General features: G+C 40.0%; 2 long non-coding RNA genes across 2 annotated transcripts in view; both read right to left on the bottom strand.

Moving 5' to 3' along the window:
* The window catches only part of LOC107208545, a 7,736-nt gene extending 2,326 nt beyond the window's left edge, over positions 1-5,410 (bottom strand). The window contains exons 1-3 of the long non-coding RNA XR_004498742.1: positions 5,272-5,410; positions 3,999-4,149; positions 731-811 (exon numbers count right to left, since the gene is read on the bottom strand). This is a non-coding gene — a long non-coding RNA (uncharacterized LOC107208545). The remainder of the gene's footprint in view (positions 1-730; positions 812-3,998; positions 4,150-5,271) is intronic.
* A 2,629-nt stretch (positions 5,411-8,039) lies between these two features.
* Positions 8,040-17,266, bottom strand: LOC117244884. Its single transcript, XR_004498781.1, has 3 exons — positions 16,112-17,266; positions 10,467-10,515; positions 8,040-10,219 (listed from the first exon to the last, which is right to left on the bottom strand). It is a non-coding gene; the product is annotated as an uncharacterized LOC117244884 (long non-coding RNA).
* Between the last annotated feature and the right edge of the window lie 408 nt (positions 17,267-17,674).

Below are 17,674 nucleotides of genomic sequence, written 5' to 3'. Positions count from 1 at the left end.
AAATAATATATTATATATATAATATAATAAATATAATATAATATAAATATATATTATTTCTATTGCTGACACTGCAGACCCATCACTCCCAGAAGGCAAATCTTGCATGGATCTGCACTGAAGGTGTTCTCCAGCATTAATTTTTCTCCTTTTATTATTTTTTGGATAGGGAAATTCTAAAGTTCTGTCCACGTTGCCATTGTGAGAATGGAATTGGAAGAAATTTCTGCTGGCTAAATTACAAATGGGTTCCAACCCCACAATCTCTATTTAAAAACCTCTCTCAGCAACATCATCACCTCAGTGATTTCCAGGTTTGACCCCAAAGCTCTTCACCTCAGGTTTCACCTGGAATTCCACCTAAAACCAACCTTGGAGTGCAGTAGGAGCTCACAACCATCTATTTGAGCAAAAGAGGGATGGGATTTCTCCCCTGCTGCCATTTCTGCAGGAAATCCTGACCTCAGCAGGTTGCAGGATTAAAACCCCTTCCAGTTTGCAAAGCTTCTCCCTTAGAGCCACATTTGCAGCAGTAAATGTGCTCTGATCTCAGCTTAACACATCAAAGCTGGTCTGGAATCGAACTTTTCCTCGTTATTATTACACATTTTTAGGTGTAAAGATGACAAAGCCTCCCCAGGCTACCCTGAACCTCCCCTTGTGCCCCTCTGATGCCCTGGGCTGATGCTGGAAGGAGAAAATATATTGCAGGGAAGTGGGATGAACTCACCCATTTGGTTTGTTGTTATCTCCAGGCCACCACAGCTCAGTGTAATTCACCCAATTCTGTAATTTCTGCCCAAGAAACTCCCTGCAATGAGATTACAGGAGAGCTGAAGGTCACTTCTGAGCTGTGCCATCCGCAGGAAATTCAATGTATGCTTGCACTGTATTTATCTCCAGTGAGTGTTGTACAGCAAACAGGATAAAGCAGAGGTGTGCAGTGGGCAGAGAGATAAAACTGAGAGGGAAGTGTTGGCTTGGGAGGGTTCATGGCAGGGAAAATCTCCCCAGACTGCAGGAGACAGGCCTGCCATGCTGGGGCTGGCTAAAGTCACCTGAACTCTTCATTTTTTTGAAGAGCCAGTTGTGTTTAAAGTGGATTTTTGGGTAGAAAACGAATTGTTGCACATAAACACATGTAGGACAAAAATTAGGAAGGGAAAAGAGCTCCCAGCCCTACACAGAAGTTCCAAGGCTCTCACTGGAGACAATGATGCTCCAGCTGAGGGCTCCACTCAGCCTCCCAGGCAGGCAGAGCTTTCATTTCTGCTCCAGGAAAAAGAATTACAAATATCTCAGCTGATGCCTGCTAAAATCAGGTTTTACCTGGAAATGTGCTCTCAGTGTTAAACAGCAATGGATTTTCTATGTAATCTGATTTTTCTCCTATTAATACTTTTCATGAAACACGTTTTACACCGAATCCCATTAGCTCTCCTTTTTGCAGTTAATTTTTGCACATAACTCTTCTCCTCCTCTTGCAGAGAAAGAAGGGAAATATCACTGAGTTACAAATTCCATTTTTGTTTCCATCAGCTCATTATATAAATTATTCAGAACTGTTTTATAAAGTGGGGATTTCAGCTTCCTTTACAGAAATAAGGAGAAAAGACGATCCTAAAACAAAACCAAAAAAAAAGGTAAAATCCCCCTCAAACATTTGATGCAACTTCCATTATCTTTTCCATTAAACTGCAGTTTTAACCAATTTATAATCTCAAAATTATCATTGATACAATGGGTATTACTCAGAATATTCTATACTATAAATCACCATTCCAAACCTCCTAACTCTCCTTCCCCAAAAGGAAAGAGGAAACAACAAAGGAGCACTTCCCAAGGCACAATATTTCTTATTTCTTCTTATTCTTCACAATTTCAATCTCCAACAATCACCATCTTCTGCCCCCTCCACGGTTCCCTTTTACAGCCAAATTTCCTCTCCCTCTGCAAGGCAGAAGCCTCCACCTTGCACGTTGCCAAATGAGGGATTTTAATGAAAGAATTCCAACCTGGGGCACATTTCTTAATCAGAAAAATGTTCCCAGTTCCTATTTTATAAATAATCAAAGGAGATTTGTAGTATTGACATCAAAACCCACGTGTTTCAGGGAGCACAGGAAATTTCATACCAAGAACCAGGAAGAATTTGGGAGCACTTTGACTTTTTTTCAATATTTATTTGCTGTAGTGAAATTCAAATTCTATGTTAGCAGCCAGTGGTTGTTTGGAAATCCAGGACAAATTTAATTCACTTTTTTTAGGTGGAGTTCTGCACCATGACAATAAAAATCACAGGTTTTGTTTTTCTGGATTTATTTAAATTGAGGGTCTACCCCTTACTGAAAGGAAACATGGAAGAAGGATGTTATGATTAATGAGAGAGTCCTTTTGGATGACTCAGGATGAGACAGGTTTGGGGGTTTTCCTGCTGGAATAAAACCAAAGTTTAGCTGTGTTTACAGTCACTGATACTGATTTTAGGAAGAGGAGAACACAGGGATGTTCATCTTCCTGGAGAAGATGGAAAATTGCAGTAGAGTCCCTGTAAAGCAGCAAATTTGACAATTCTCAGATGTTTGAGTAAGAGAGGAAATTGTACAGCAAAATCAAGGTGGTTTGTTCCAAGGAAACAAATGTCAACAGGAAACCACCAGCCAGGATTCTACCAGGAATAGAAACACAGGAATAAATACCTGGAACAGGGAAAGATGAGACACACGGAGAAGAGAGGATGAGGGATGATATTGAGACAAGAAGTATCTGAAGGTCTTTCCTCACTCCATTTCCTGGTGCTCAGGGTAAATTCTGCTTTTCAACAATAATTCAGCAGCACAGAAAGTGTTGTCCACTATGAGACACGAGCCTTGAAAATGAATCTCATTTAATTTCTGTTTAATGACTCTCTTAAGGGTCAGGGTTGTGGGGAGAGATCTTTGTGACGATCTGGAGAGCCAAGCAGAGGCTGAAATTCTGGGGCAAAAAGGAGGCAGAGCAAGAACTGGAGAAGGAATGTGACAAGAAAAGACAAAACTTTGGAAATTAAAAAAAATTAAAAAAAACACCCAGCACACACCAGCAGTGTCAGCCACATCAGAAGAAAACATGTTTCCTTCTGAAGATGAGAAAGGGAAGTCAAGAAGTCATCATTTTCATCTGGAACATCAAACATTAAGCTGATTTCCTTTAGATAAAACCATGTTAACATCTGGATTGTTAATTATGAAGCAGATGACAGCTGACAGCAGATGTCAATTGTGTGTTTAGAGAGGATTCCACTGATCAAAAACAAAATGTTTTATCTCCCCAAATAAAAGACACATAAAACAGATCCTAACAGCGTTGCAGGGGAATGAAGCAAGTTTAAAACTCTGTATTTAGAAGTGGGTTTTTATAAGCTATCATATTAAACCCCTCTTATACATCCAGCACAAAATTAATAATGGAAACATGCCTGAATCCTTTCAGTCAACATCACTCAGTGCTTCATGGGAATATGATAAAAGCTGTCAACAGAATTATATAAAGGAATCAGGATTATGGTGTCGTTGTGGAAACTGATAGCAAAGTTCCTACTGAACAAAGTTTTGTTCCTGATACTTTCTGTCCATTCTCACCCAACTTTTCAGCAGCATAACAAGGGGGGCACATCCAAATACGCTTTTTGCCCTTTGATCCTTCCTCCTTAAACACGTCACAGCTTGGTGATTGTTTTCTTAAATATCATTTAAGGTTTTGCATTTATTGATTTGTTTTTAAGGGGATGAATTGTGCTGTTTGACAAGGCTCAGGAATATTTTATAGCTGTCACTCATTACTCTGAATTTCAATAATCCGTGGCACCTCCTTGTCCTTTAAAAAATTGGCAGCACTCTGTGGTTTTTATTAAAATATCTGTGATGCTTCTTTTTAATTTGTCAGACAAGGGATGGCACAGGTGGCAATGCAGAATAGGAGGCTTCATCTGAAACAGAAATAACCTCCAAGGACATTACCCTGCTGTCTGTGTTTATTCAAATCCTCCTGACTTTTGTGAGAATCCTGAGTACCAGTCCAGGTTCTTTTCACCTTTCCAGCAGGTAAACAATAATTTTCATCTGCTCTGATAAATTCCCGTCATTTCACTCCCACCTTCCTCAGGGAAATCTGGAAGAAGTAAAAATACCCTCTCAGTTAAAACCTGACTTAATAAATCAGCACATCCCAAACAACCTTGGAAGTTTAAGGGGTGCCTGTTCCTGTTACCAGCACCACCAACAACCAGAGCTGAGCAGAAAGCAGCCAAAGACATGAATATATCAGAATATAGACATGAATATATCAGAATATAGACATGAATATATCAGAATATAGACTTGAATATATCAGACAGGCCACAGCAGTGTGACCTAAACCAATAATTACTTCTTTGGAAAGCTGAAACCCCAGCAGAAAAGCAGATTTTTCAGGTAAATAAACATGTCCAGATTGACTTGGAAGCATTTGCAGCTGGGACAGAGGAGTTGTCATCGGAGTGCAAATAAATGAGTGTTCTCAGAATTAATATAAAGCCTCATCTCATCTTGCAGCCTGAGAAAAACTAATCAAATCAAATAATTTATTTAAGGAATAGCAACTGGAGGACAGCTGTCATCTCAATTAAATGGGCTCCTATGGCCAGTCACGCCACATCACTCCTCTCTTGACCCCAATCCATCCATTTATGTAGTTGTGAGCTAGAGAAACTCCTTAAAGGTAATTCTGTCTTCTAACCCCATCTCTGCCTTCTGGGAATTTAGTTTTGTCCCATCAAACTCTGTTTCTTGTCTAACCAGCTGATAACTTCCAGTCAAACCTGGTAATCTTTGAGTCCTCAATGATTTGACCCTTTTTATACCTTCTTTTGAACTTGAAATTATTTTTAACTTAGAAATGAAAAGTAATTTCATAAATGTGCAAAATGAAGGGACATGGCTGAGAACTTGAAAAGTTTATCATGAAACAGAGGAATTCTAATAAAGGATTTGTAGTGATAAAAAAATAAAATCCCATTTGATTACACAGTTCTTCTGAAATTATTCAGTCTTTTGTTCACTTTGCTAAATGAATTTTTTAGTGTCATAAAAATCATAGAATATCCTGAGTGGGAAGGGACCAACAAGGGTTATTTGAGTCCAAATTCCTTTGTTATGAATGTGAACATCAGCATTATTCTGAGTAAATACACAACTTTTGCAGTATATTTAATCTTACTTTCTTTAGCTCTATGTTCTTAAATGAATATCTCACAATTTTTGCCAGAGAAAGTTGGGATATTCTTCCTTGCCAGACTATTTTCCAAGAATTTCCTCTGGGACTTGACAATTGTGAAATCTGTTGAAAGGAATAAGGAAAATATGAGAGAAACTCATCATTGGAATGATTTAAAACATTCCCTTCACCAGATGTGTCTGGAACATGGAGATAATGAAGTCACACATCCTGCTGAAACATCATGTAAGAATAAAACATTTTATTGAATGTGATAAAAGTAATATCAGATGTTAAAGTTTAAAACTCTCTCACATTGTAATTTGTAAGATTTTTATGGCCAATATCCATGCAAGGCATTGCTACAATAATCACTTAATTCCTGACTCCACAGAATTTAACTCCAATGGCAAAGAGCAGAATTATTTTGATATTCCAACAGTTAGAGGATAGAGCTTCTCATTTAAACACAGGTGCACTTTGAACTACCTGCTCTTTCACAATTTGCCTGGAAATTATGATAATTATACTGCACATAATTGTTTTTCAACAGTTGTATGTTATATCCTTGTACAGAGATAGGGATATGTTCCAGCTGGGGAAAGTAACGTATCAGAAGTGCATTAAAAAATGGGATCTCTTTCTAATTAGGCAGCTAATAAAAGTAGCTTAATAATCCTTTGGAGGAAAAAATATACAGATATCTTCTAAGGTTCAAATTTAAGACTTGATTTGTGTATAATATTCTAACCAGGAGTAGGAAAGGGATGTATCCTAGATAAAGATAGAAAGGGAAAGGCAGAGCCATTGGTTTTTACCTGGTGTGCTATGTTAACACAGAATACAAGAAAGGAAAAAAAAATTTATTGTGGTTAAAATTTGATTATAGTCTGGTGAAAGAAATGCATTAAAGTTTCTCTCCTCTCTCAAAAAAAAATTAAATACTGAGGAGCAGTTTTTAATACCAAAAACCATGATGGACCTTCATAGGAAACATCATATTATTAAAGGAATTCTGGAGCATTTATTCTGGAGATCAGGCTGGATAAGGATAGGTTTCCTTTCAGTTCCATCACACTTTTAATCTGAATTCTGTCAGACAAGAGGTGCCTGAAATGACCAACCTCATTTTCAAACAAACCAACTGGGAGGCAGAGACCGAGGGGTTTGTGGAAGAGCTGCTGCACAATGGGACTGCAAGAAAGGAAACTGTGGTGGCTGGAACACAGTAAAGAGATATAAAAACACATCAACAGACAGAAAACACAGAATATTTCCAAAATCTGCTCAGCACAACCAGAAATAGCTCTTCCCTAACCCAAAGTAGGATTCAGCCTACAAGAGAGCAGAGGCACAAACCATGGTGGCTGAAACACAATAAAGAGATATAAACACAAACAAAAAAACCCAGAAAACACAGAATATTTCCAAAATCTGCTCAGCACAACCAGAAATGGCTCTTCCCTAACCCAAAGCACGACTCAGCCTACAAGAGAACAGAAGCACAAACCATCCTGAACAAAAACCACTCCTCCTTTGTGCTCTGGGCTGTTCTCAGTTCCTCTCCTTGGGTGAAGGAATCGTGCAGAAGCTGCTCCCAGTCACGTTTGTGCTGTTAACTGGGACCTGCACTGGAATTTCAGCTGCTGCCTTCATCAGCTCTGCTGATTTGACCTTTTGTAGCCAAAATACACCAGGTTTTAAGCACAGCAATTCAATGGTGGCACCTCGAGGTGTCCTTTGTTGTGAGGCTCTTCCCTTTGAATCTTCCTGTGCATAAACCAGGCTGGATAATTTCTAGGCCTTCCATCAAAAAGCAATTTGTTTTCACTGAGTTGAAATGGATGAGATTTAACTCATCAGGATTTCCACTGATACTGGTGGTGTGTCATGGAACATGAGGGCTCAAGGAAGGGACCTCGATTTTCCAGCCTTGCTCACAAATTGTGGAACAGAGCTGGTAGAGGAACCAGAATTTATCTCAATTGTAAAACAAAATCTGTTATTTTGTTCTACAGAGACAGAAGATTCCTTAGACCATTTTCCAAAACCATAAGAACAATTTCTTTAGTGCCAAATCTACCAGAGCCCCAACTCTAAATCTGTAGAATTTCTGGTTTGGGCAATTTCTGGGAATTTCTTCTCAACATTTGTTTAATAATTACAGTTATCTCCTCCTACTGCTCTGTAACATCCTATTTTTAGCACTTGCTTCCCAAGAGATTCCTTGCTAGATCCACATAAATTCTTCCTTTTCTGTTTACCCTGTTACATTTTTAAACATTCCTTGATTTTAGGAATGTGATTCTTCCCTGCTACTGTTCAGCAGCTCCAGCATTTTCAGATGTTTCACATTTTTTTCCTCATTCTGCTGCTCTGGGCTATTTTCCTGCAGCACAGCTGAAGTCTCACACTTAAGGGAAAGAAAGTCTTAAAGGGAAGAAACTCTCTTTTGATTTCAGGCAGGATAAGATAAAATATTCCTCAGTCTGATCCTAGTCCTTAACTGATCAACAGAGCAAAATATTTTGGATAAAGGCACTTCTCTCCAAATAAGAACACTCCAGAATTTCTTGTTTGCTGCATCTCTTCAGTGGCTTTGCTGAATTTGTTGCAGGTTGGCATTTTGTATTTTCACAAAAGGCCAGAGGTTTCTGAACCAGCATTTGGAAAATCAGTCGTTTTGGGTTCAAAATTTGGCTATTGAGTTTTCAGTCGGAAAAGCACAGATTGAGGCAGAAAGGAAAAATAAAGATAAAACATCTGATTGTTCTAAAACTTCATTGTTCAGCTGTGTTTACAATGCCTGAGTCAGGTGTTATCAGAATGCTGCATGTGCCATCTATTTCCAGTGTGTTCAATAGGAAGCTCAGGGGACTGGGAGTGAGATTTGAGCTTTTAATCTCAAAAGCCTCAAAAGTTATTTAAAACTTGACAAATGAGGTTATTGCAAAGCAACTATAATATCAAGCAAGGTTTTCCCCCACATTCTTTTTCTGTGCATGGTAAGGTTTTTGGACATATCTATGTTTTCCACCGTCATATGGATGGGAAATGATTTGAGTTTAGAGATATTTTATGTATTTTTCAACTTGCTGTGAGTCCTTGAAAAGTACTTTTCTAAGAAAAAAACCCCAAAAACCTCCAAGAAAAAGCTGCTCAGACATCAAGTAATCTACTAAAGTTTAAGGAAATAAAAGAAATTCATCCTACTGAACGTTTTCTTTGGCTGAAGTAACCTTCATTCAACCTGGAAAAGGTTAAACATTGACACACGAGGTACTTCTCAGAAGAAAATTAAAAGAACTGTAAAATCACACGAAACAAATCACAGGGGTAATTAGGACAGAGCAATTTTCTGGATCTGTGCAGTGTAAAACACATCTTTTTAATGTCTAACTCCCTGCTCCATCCCAGTGGGAATTAACATTTCATGCAGAGATCACAGCCAAGTTAAAGGAACCCTGAATCCCTTCTTGGAGTTTCCTCTCCGAACTGTTCTATGCCCTGCAAAGTTTTGACTTCTGGAGGATTCTCTGGGTTTTCACCAGGTTTCCAGGCCACACTTTTTTGCTGAAATGCAGAAAACCTGATGGTGCCTTGGCTTGACTGGGTAAGAACCTCCCTGGGCAGTGGCAGTGAGTGAGGAGCCACAGTGGCCACCATCAACTCCTGGACTGTCATTGTTAGGGAACAGAGCAATAAATCACCTTCAGGGCTGAGAATGCAGCATTTGCATGGTTTGTTATTTGCATTTGTGTGGTTAAACTCCCCCGTGGGATGGGCAGGGAATTTTGTCAGGAGCTGCTTTATCTGCCAGAGTCAAAGTCATTATCCACTCTGAAGTCTGTCAGTGTTTGTTCCAGTGATAGAAACACCAGGGAATTCTGTTTCAAATTCTTAACTGAATCTGAACTGTTAGTTTAGTAAAAAAATATAAATAAAATTAAATTGCTCTTGTCTACTCTGGAAAAAAGTACTCCTTAGGTTTTTGAGGATATACTCTCAACTGCAATATCAAATAATCCTGGCACAGCACATCAAAGGAAGCCATGGATGACCAGATAAAAATTATCCAGAGGCATTTTGTGAAATGACTTGCCTGAACTTTCAAAACATATTCACTTTTCGCACAGCAGTGACAACTCTGTATTTAACACTTATTAACACAATCTTATTTAATCAGCAGATTGGCAAAGACATCTTAGGCTTCTCCTGGGTTCTACAAGAAACAGATTCAGATGAAGTTAGGAGAAATAGAGCACAAACAGGATTTGGAAACTTTGGTACTTTGCCTTCTCAAATTATTCACTGGAATAATCTTCCTTGTACATCAAACCTGATGGGTCACTCCGGTTTTACTTTGGGGATTTGTAGAGACAAAGAGTTTTGACCAAACAAAGATGGATTTTCACATGACCTGCTACATATATTTTCCTTTAAGTGAATACTTTTTGTTATGAATCCACCTTGCTCTTCAAATTCAGAAATATTTCTCTTTTAGGACAATAAAATGGTGTTTTTCAGTACTTTAATAAAATTACATTCTGCCAGGTGAGCATTGAAAAAGGGAAGCAGACCTGGTGGTGATCTTTCTGATCCAGGTGGGAGTGCACAAAACATCCAATCCAGGTTTCTGTTTAAAGGTAACATTTTCCACCGTGGCCAGGCATTGTCAAGTAAATTTTGCAAAATACCCAGGAAATAAAGAGGCACAAGTGGAAAGGCTCCGAGGCTCCATAAATCTGGGAGCAGGAGGTGGCTGTGAACTAAGAGAATATAACGGGTGCTTACCCTGTTATTGGGTTTTTTTCCTTTATTTATTTCCTTGGCACCAATTATTGGCCACCATTAGGGATAAAATACTGGAGAACTGGTGCCTTTGGTGTGCCCCTGCTCACACAGCACACAAATAAATGTAATGTCCACACCAGGGTGAAGCTGAAGGCAGGAGGAGATGAGGATTCTTCTCTTTTATGGCATTTCACTGTGGAGAGAAGAAAAATGAAATGACCTTTATGAAGGAAATGGGGAAGAATCTTCACAGCTCAGTAAAACCACAATGTCCGATTCTCTTAAATAAATTGGAAACCCCATCAAAACCCTGTATTAGGATTTTTTTTTAATATTGCAAATTGCTGCAAATTAATTTCTCCAGTGGCTGCCAAACCCATCTAACAGTGCTACTGTTGTAAGAAACTATTTGGAAAAATGTTTTGCTTGTTAACACTCACCAAATCTGATCTGTCAAATTCAAGCTGTTCCAAGCACTGAAACAAAGAGCTGAGAGAAGAAAATTACTGTATAATGGAGAAGAGAGACTCAAACCTGGTAAATAATCAAAGAAAGAAAAGTGACTAAAACAATGACTTTCTATATTTGTATTTTTTCTTTTGAGTGATTAGGGATAAAGAATGAAAATTATGTGATTTATACCTTAGAAAAAGATTTTTTCTTTTCTTTATTTAGACAATAAAACTAACAGAAAGCTGGAGAGAAAATTGATGTCACCAAGTGTTTTTTTGCCTAAAGTTGAAAAGGAAGGAGGACTGGCAGGAAACTGAGTTTATGCTCTTTTTAACCAGAATAGGTTTTCTGATCTTTGTGTCGTTATTTCTGGTGCTGTGAAGTCATTTAAATATGATGGCATTTCTCATCTTTTCAGCTGGGGAGGATTCATTTGACGGGTTCAGATGGGTGTGGATGGATGGATAGGAACCAGATATATTTTCACCATAATCCAGAGTATCAGAAGGTGCAGTTCAGTATCCCAGAATTAGTTTAGTTACATTTAAAATCCAATTATCCTCCTAATCCACTGCTCTCATATTGCTGATCAGTCTCTACCTTTGTCTTGTCTTTAGCATACATTCTGTCCTAGAAATCCAAGTGTTGATTGACTTTCTTTAATTTGGGTGGATGTAACATATTCATATTTATTTCATTTCAGCTAGTGCATTATTTCTCCTTCAGTTTGATTCACAACATGAAAATTAATATTTGCTACTTCTATTTAGTGTTAACATTACCAGTAAATAATAAATGCTGCTGTAATGAAAGTTGTGACTGCTTTCCACACAGATCTCCTTTGCAACTAAAAACAGTCTTTGATCTTACAATGATATTTTAGAGTCTTCACTGAGCTTTTCCAGACAAAGGCTCTCTGGTTTTCCAAAGGAAAAATTAAATTCTAGATGAAAGTCACTAACATTTAATATGAATTGAGAATGCTGCTGTATTTTCAGTTCTTGACACTAGTGATGGCTTTTAAGCAATTGTAGCACCGGGATATTGCACAACTCTGTAAGATATTGCATTCCTCCTTAATTATACTGCAAATGTTTCATAGCAACATGCTAAGGGAAATAAAAGATTAAACCTTCCTGGGATCACAGAAATGCTCTCCCAGAGTTTCCCTGTTCCACAGGCAAAGCAGCAAATTCCAACCCTGATCTTCCCCAGCCTTGTCTTTTGTCAGGGTTATTTGGAAGACTTTTGTGCAGACCATGGGGTGTGATATTTGGGATGGAGCTCCCACAGCCACACAGGATTTGTTTGTGAACTCTCAGGATGTGCTGATCCTCCACTCTGGAGTTATCTGTTCCACTGGATTCATCCTTGGATTTCCCTGGGATCAGGATTTCAGCCCTGCACTTGTACATATGGAAACATCTCTGCAGTGTTTGCCATGATCTCTCTACAGCTGCTTACTCCCTGTCTGCCTTTGGCACAGGAGCCTTTCATCTCCTCACTGATGCTCAACTGCTTGTTTTGATTCCTGGGAACTTGTGTAGCAAACACTGCACTCCCCCACAATTCCGAAGACACCGGGTCTGTACGAGACTCTGTGGGATGGTGTTTACATCAGAGGTGGTTATAAATAAGAAACTCAGTATTTTTTTTTTCATTTTCATGATCCATAGTTGTATTTAACAGTGTACATTCTGTAGAATAGAAGATGTCTCTTGGCTGTTGCTGCTGGCTTGGGTTTCCCTTTTCTTTCCTCGAAGGACACTGCAGGGATCAGATTATTTCACAGCAGCCACTCCACAGCCTTAACTCTTTTTATCCTTTCATTATTCTGGCCATTAGGAACATGTGAACTTCATTCCAAACCCTGATTTTACTCAGGAATACAGCAGCAGCAACCCCAGTCCCTGGAGGTGAGTGAGGAGAGAACAATTTGGAATTTCCAGCAGCAATTTTTGACACCAGCCGGGAAACTCAGGTCATTCCACTGCTACCTGCAGTTCTTTCTTCCAGGGAGAGGAGAAACTTTCAGCTCAGCAGCTTCTCAGTCTGCAGCTCTGGAAGAGCCAGGCTGCTTCTGAGAGATGAGCCTAAATGGAGCAGAAGGGGCCGTGCCCCAGGAAAAGGTCGGGAAGCGCAGTCGGTGGGGAAGTCACACAGAGTTACTGGAGGAGCTGCTGCTCCCTGTTCTTTGCAGCATTGGAGCACAAGATTTCTACTTCAGGCAGCTCAGAGTTCCTGCTGACTTAGCCTGAGACAGAGGGAAAAGCAGAGAGGTGAAGGAGAGCAGGGAGAAGAGCTCGTCCCATAGAACCGCTCCAGTCCCTAACATGGAACCCACAACATCAACCCAAAAACCTGCCCAGGGAACAGGGATACACCAAAATCTCCTTTTCTGTTGCAGAGCAGAATTGAGTGACAAAGCAGGAATTCTCACAGGAAGCAGCAGGTTGGAAGACAAACACTTGGCCTAAGTCTGGAAAACTCTGGGTGGGGTTTAATGAGCTCCCCTGGCTGCCACAGCCACACTTCACCAAAGAGATTTTAAGGAAGAGTGGCTGCTCCTTCACTTTCTCCCAATTAAAAAGAATCTGAAAAGATTTATCCCATTTGACTGAACCTAGCACAGCTTGAAAAGAAAACAGTTTATGGAAATGTTGATGGATCAGGAGAAAGAACAGAAGATTTTGGAAGTTACTTGAATTAGCCAATTTTCATCTTCATTTATCCAGGCACATATGGATGGTTCCATAAACAACAAAAACCCAACAAACCAACAAAAAAAAACCCCAACTTGTTCTTTAGGGTATGAGGTCCAAATGAGATAAGAGTCCTCTGATATCTGGCTCATCACTTATGAAACCTGAGTTTTCATTCTTTGGAAAACTTGTCATCTTGGGAGAGCTGATTTATTCCTGTTAAAGGTAGCATGCAGAAGAAGTTTTAATCAAGTTATGATTCATTAAATAACAATCCTGGAGATTTGTTTTCTCTGTTTGTCATCAAAATTAGAGGCCTGGCTGTGGGGGGTGTTTTCAATATTGGTGAGTTTTCCAGTATGAAATCATGGGGTTTATTTCAATTAAACCAAAGTTCCCTTTTTTTCCCCTCAGATAAAATCACCTGAAGTGAGTTTCTAAAATTCCCATTTTTTTACCTCAACATCACAAGGCAGGCTTGTTCTAGGGATTGAAAATCACGACAAATGAGCAAATTGTCACTTTAGAGCATGCCTGAAGCTGATTATCCATATGATGATATTGGGCCTGTTGTACAAGGACAGCTCCTCATCACTGGGGAAGTTTTACATTCTGGGAAGTTTTACAGCAGTTTGATTTCATGGGAACTTTCTTCCCATGTCTCCTGAATATCAAAATACATGTTGGGCTGTAAACAGATCTCAGTTTTGGATGTAAATATTCAAACCCCTGAAGGCTGAGTTAATAAGTTAGAGAAGCTTATTCAAGGGAGAAGAAAGAGCCTACTTAGGCTGTCAATACAATTCACAAAATGAATTTTTGTGCTCTGTCAAGGGAATGTTGGAGTCAATATCTGCTGCACAGAAAATGTCAAACTCTATAGGAGTACAGAGCTGTCTTTCTTGCACCACTGTTTTCAGAAAGGTGGAAGCTCTTCTGCCTTTAAAATGACAGCAATAGTTTGGAAGCTTTTTAACTTTTGTGTTGAAGAGCTGGGAAATTTAAGAATTTTTTATTCTTCCTATTTATTTTTTTATTTTTTTTCCCCCAGAGCCTGGGCACATTGCCAAAAGGGCAAGAGTTTGCTGTGGAGTGAAATGAACAAAGCTGAAGAAGAAATGATGTGGAAATGCAGGATGAATTAGCACAGGTAGCAGGGGGATGCAGTGCCACATCCCTGATCCCTGCCAGCCTCCCAGGGTGGGCTGGGGGGACACCACTGATCCCAAAATCACACCTGCCTGCAGAGGGGCACAAGTCTCTGACTCCTCAACATTGCACTTGTCAGAGATCAGTGGGAGAGGGGGAGGAATTCTAACTGGGAATAAAGAAACCCAGAGCTGAAATAGGCTCCTGTCCTGGTGGAGACCTTAAATTCATCATTCCCTGGGATGACAAAGTGGGGGTGACACAGAGGAGCTGCCTCTGCTGGGCCAGGGCATGACTGTGCTCTGTGTGACACCTCTGTCACCTCAGAGAGGAGCACATTTGCCAAGGATTTTGGAGTCCACAACCCACTTTAGGAGAAGCCTGAGTGGGATCCAAGCATGACTCGTGTGACATGAGCACCTCAGCAGATCTTTCCATGCACTGCAGTGGCACAAAACTGCCTCCAGCTTCAGTGGATAGAAGAGAGGAAGAAAAGAGGAAGAAGAGAGGAGTTTTCCCTGCTCTGTTCCAAGATCTCCCCTTTGCAGGAGCTGCCCAGCAGCACCTGAGGCTGCAGTGAGGGTCCATCCATGAGCACCAGGCACTACAGAGCTGTGGAAAGGTCTGGAAAGAGTCAAACACCTCACTTAGAACCATTTCTTTTCATTGTAATACACTTTTTCAAACTTCATTCCAGTAATTAGCAAAACCTAGAGTCTTCCTTGTTAGGACATCCTGGATTAGCAGACTGTGTAAGATTTGGGGGTAAATAATTTTTACCTCAGAAAAATAAGCATTTGCAAGTTCCAAAAGCCTGTTATGGCTTCTGGGAAGGTTGATGGCATTTCTTTCAGAGGTGGATATGGACACCTAATGACAGTTTGTCCTGGGAATAATGGCAGGTCTGTAAATCTGGATATCTGGGATGATCTGTCTCCTTCCTTTAAGGAATTCTGGTTTGTTTTTTTATGGTACAAAGATTTATCCTGTGCATGTTCAGCACCGTGCTCTTAATTCTGCCCAGTCCTTGCAAGTGCCACAAAACATGAATACTAAAGGCAGTATTTAACATAATTGGAATTAATCCACACTCTGGGCTTTTTTCTTCACACTTTCTAGGATTGTGCCATTAGAATTTTTCTTTCCTGGAAATCTGGTCTGAAAGGCCTAAACTGTCCCTTGGAGCCAGAGAGGATCTGAAAGAAAGTGCAAGACTTTTTTTTCTCATAAAGAGAGTAAATTCCTGACATTCCTCTCCTGCCTAAGTCCTTCCATCCCATCAGATGTGAATCAAACATTTCTCACCTGCTTTTCTTCATATTTTCCCCTTCTCTTCCTCACAAAAGCTGTAAGAGCCCATCCCACAGACCAATTATCTGTCTCATTAAATGACACTGATCAATGAGTCCATCTGGTCCCTGGGCCTGTTCTCAGCTCACAAGGAGGGGGAGGGAATTGGGTTTAATTTAAAGTCAAGGCTTTAGGTGGGGCTGCATGACCTCATCCTTGTCTGGAGCAGGAATGAGCTGGTGCTGGAATGAGCTTTAATTCACCTGCTCCCTGCTCAGGGGTCCAGCATCACCTCCTGCCCATCAACACCTGATGACAACAGTGCCACCAGAGTTTCACCTGTCTTCCCCTTCATCAGGGGGTGATGGTTTTCATCCTTGACCCCTGGCAGGTCAAGGTTTTCCACCGTGGCTCACTCACCCACTTCAGCAAATCTCACCTGGTCCTTAAGAAAATGAGGGAGACAAACAGAGGGGGAAGTCCATCCTCACCTGGCCAGGCAGCAAAAGCAGCTGCAGATTTCCCATTTGGATGTCAGAAGAGAGAAGATGATTATTGATGAACTGGGCTTTGTACACGCTCTTTAAACCTCATTGAAGATTTTCAGCTTTTGCAGGAGAGCAAAATAGGCACTGATATTCTTCATCTTCACCTTCCTGGGGAGAAGCCTGCAAGGATGGGTTAAATTACTGGAATTCTTAGTTCAGCTCAGACTGGTTTGGTGCCTACACCCCCACAGATCCAGCCCTTCCTGGGCATCACCAGGATTTCATCAGCCTGGCTGCATTTCATTTTCCTCAGGTGACTTTTGGCTGTCAGTCACTGAGGAACTGCCTGAACCTGGAATTCTTTGATCTGGGCTAAATCCCAGCAAGTAAAACAAGCTTTACAGAAGTTTTCTTTGGTGTGAACAGCAAAATCCCATGGTTTGGGATTGAAAAATTCAATGTGAGGTTTGGCATTCATTGAGTACAACAGACCCACAGCTGGTATGGATTTGATCAATGTTATGTTCACAGATAAGTGATTTTATTTTCATTTATAATTTCTCTTTTGAGACAGGACTTCAAGCTAGGGCCCATGGTACTTCTCTTACTATGTAAAAATAGATTTGATTCCAGCATTTTACATAAATAAATGGTGAAAGTGTTCCTTCAAGCAAGATGCCATATACTGGGATGAGTATATGAGGTCTGAAAGAAATGAAAACTCCGGCTTTCAAAGCCATACTCTGGTGGGCTGACATTTAACTTTAATTTTCTGCAAGTCAGTCAAAAATATGGACTCCACATCCCAGGGAAGGGACAGACAAGAACTTATGAGAGGGTCAAATAGCAATAGTTGCCAATAGTAAAATTTATATTAATATTTGCCCTCTCCAGCTCCTCCAGGCGAAGATCTCTCCAGTGAAGTCTATTTGAATTATACAGAAAAAGAACATGATTATTACAATCTGGAGAAACAGATTAACATAAAATCATGAATAGCTGTACTTACCCAGGAAAGGAGATAATGGTCCTTTTCTTAAAGAATGACCTAAAAAGTGCAGCTTGGTTTTGAAATGTTACAATTACCTCATCTATTTGAAAATTTAAAAAAAAAAAAATGTTACAGAACTATTAAACTGTGAATTTTAAAACAACAGGGAAAAGCAATAAATTATTTACTTGAAAGTAGATAGAGGAAAAAAATTAGGGAAAAAAAAAACAACTCAACAAGTTCTTACCTTTTAAGAACAGAGCTCTGCCTCTCCACGTGAAGAAATCCAAAGGCTCCTCCTTTTCTGATCCTTCTCTTCCACCTTCCCCATCCCCAGCATCTGACACCTGCCTCCCTCCACCCAGCCTTGGCTCCATCCTGCTGCTCTCCACAGCAGGACCTTCCCTCTGCAGAACCTGCAAGCCTCTTTCTCTAGAATTAATTTAAGAGCTGGAAGAATTGCCTGGAGCAATTAAAATTAAGGAATCAAACAGAACAGTTCTCCAGATAACATTTACCAGTCTCCAGCAGAGTGAGAATGTCAATATGGCTTGATGGGGGTTCATTTGGAGCGG

The sequence above is a fragment of the Parus major genome, chromosome 9, assembly GCF_001522545.3.
Source record: "Parus major isolate Abel chromosome 9, Parus_major1.1, whole genome shotgun sequence".
Lineage (NCBI taxonomy): Eukaryota > Metazoa > Chordata > Aves > Passeriformes > Paridae > Parus > Parus major.
This window is presented reverse-complemented; position numbering and strand designations above follow the sequence as displayed.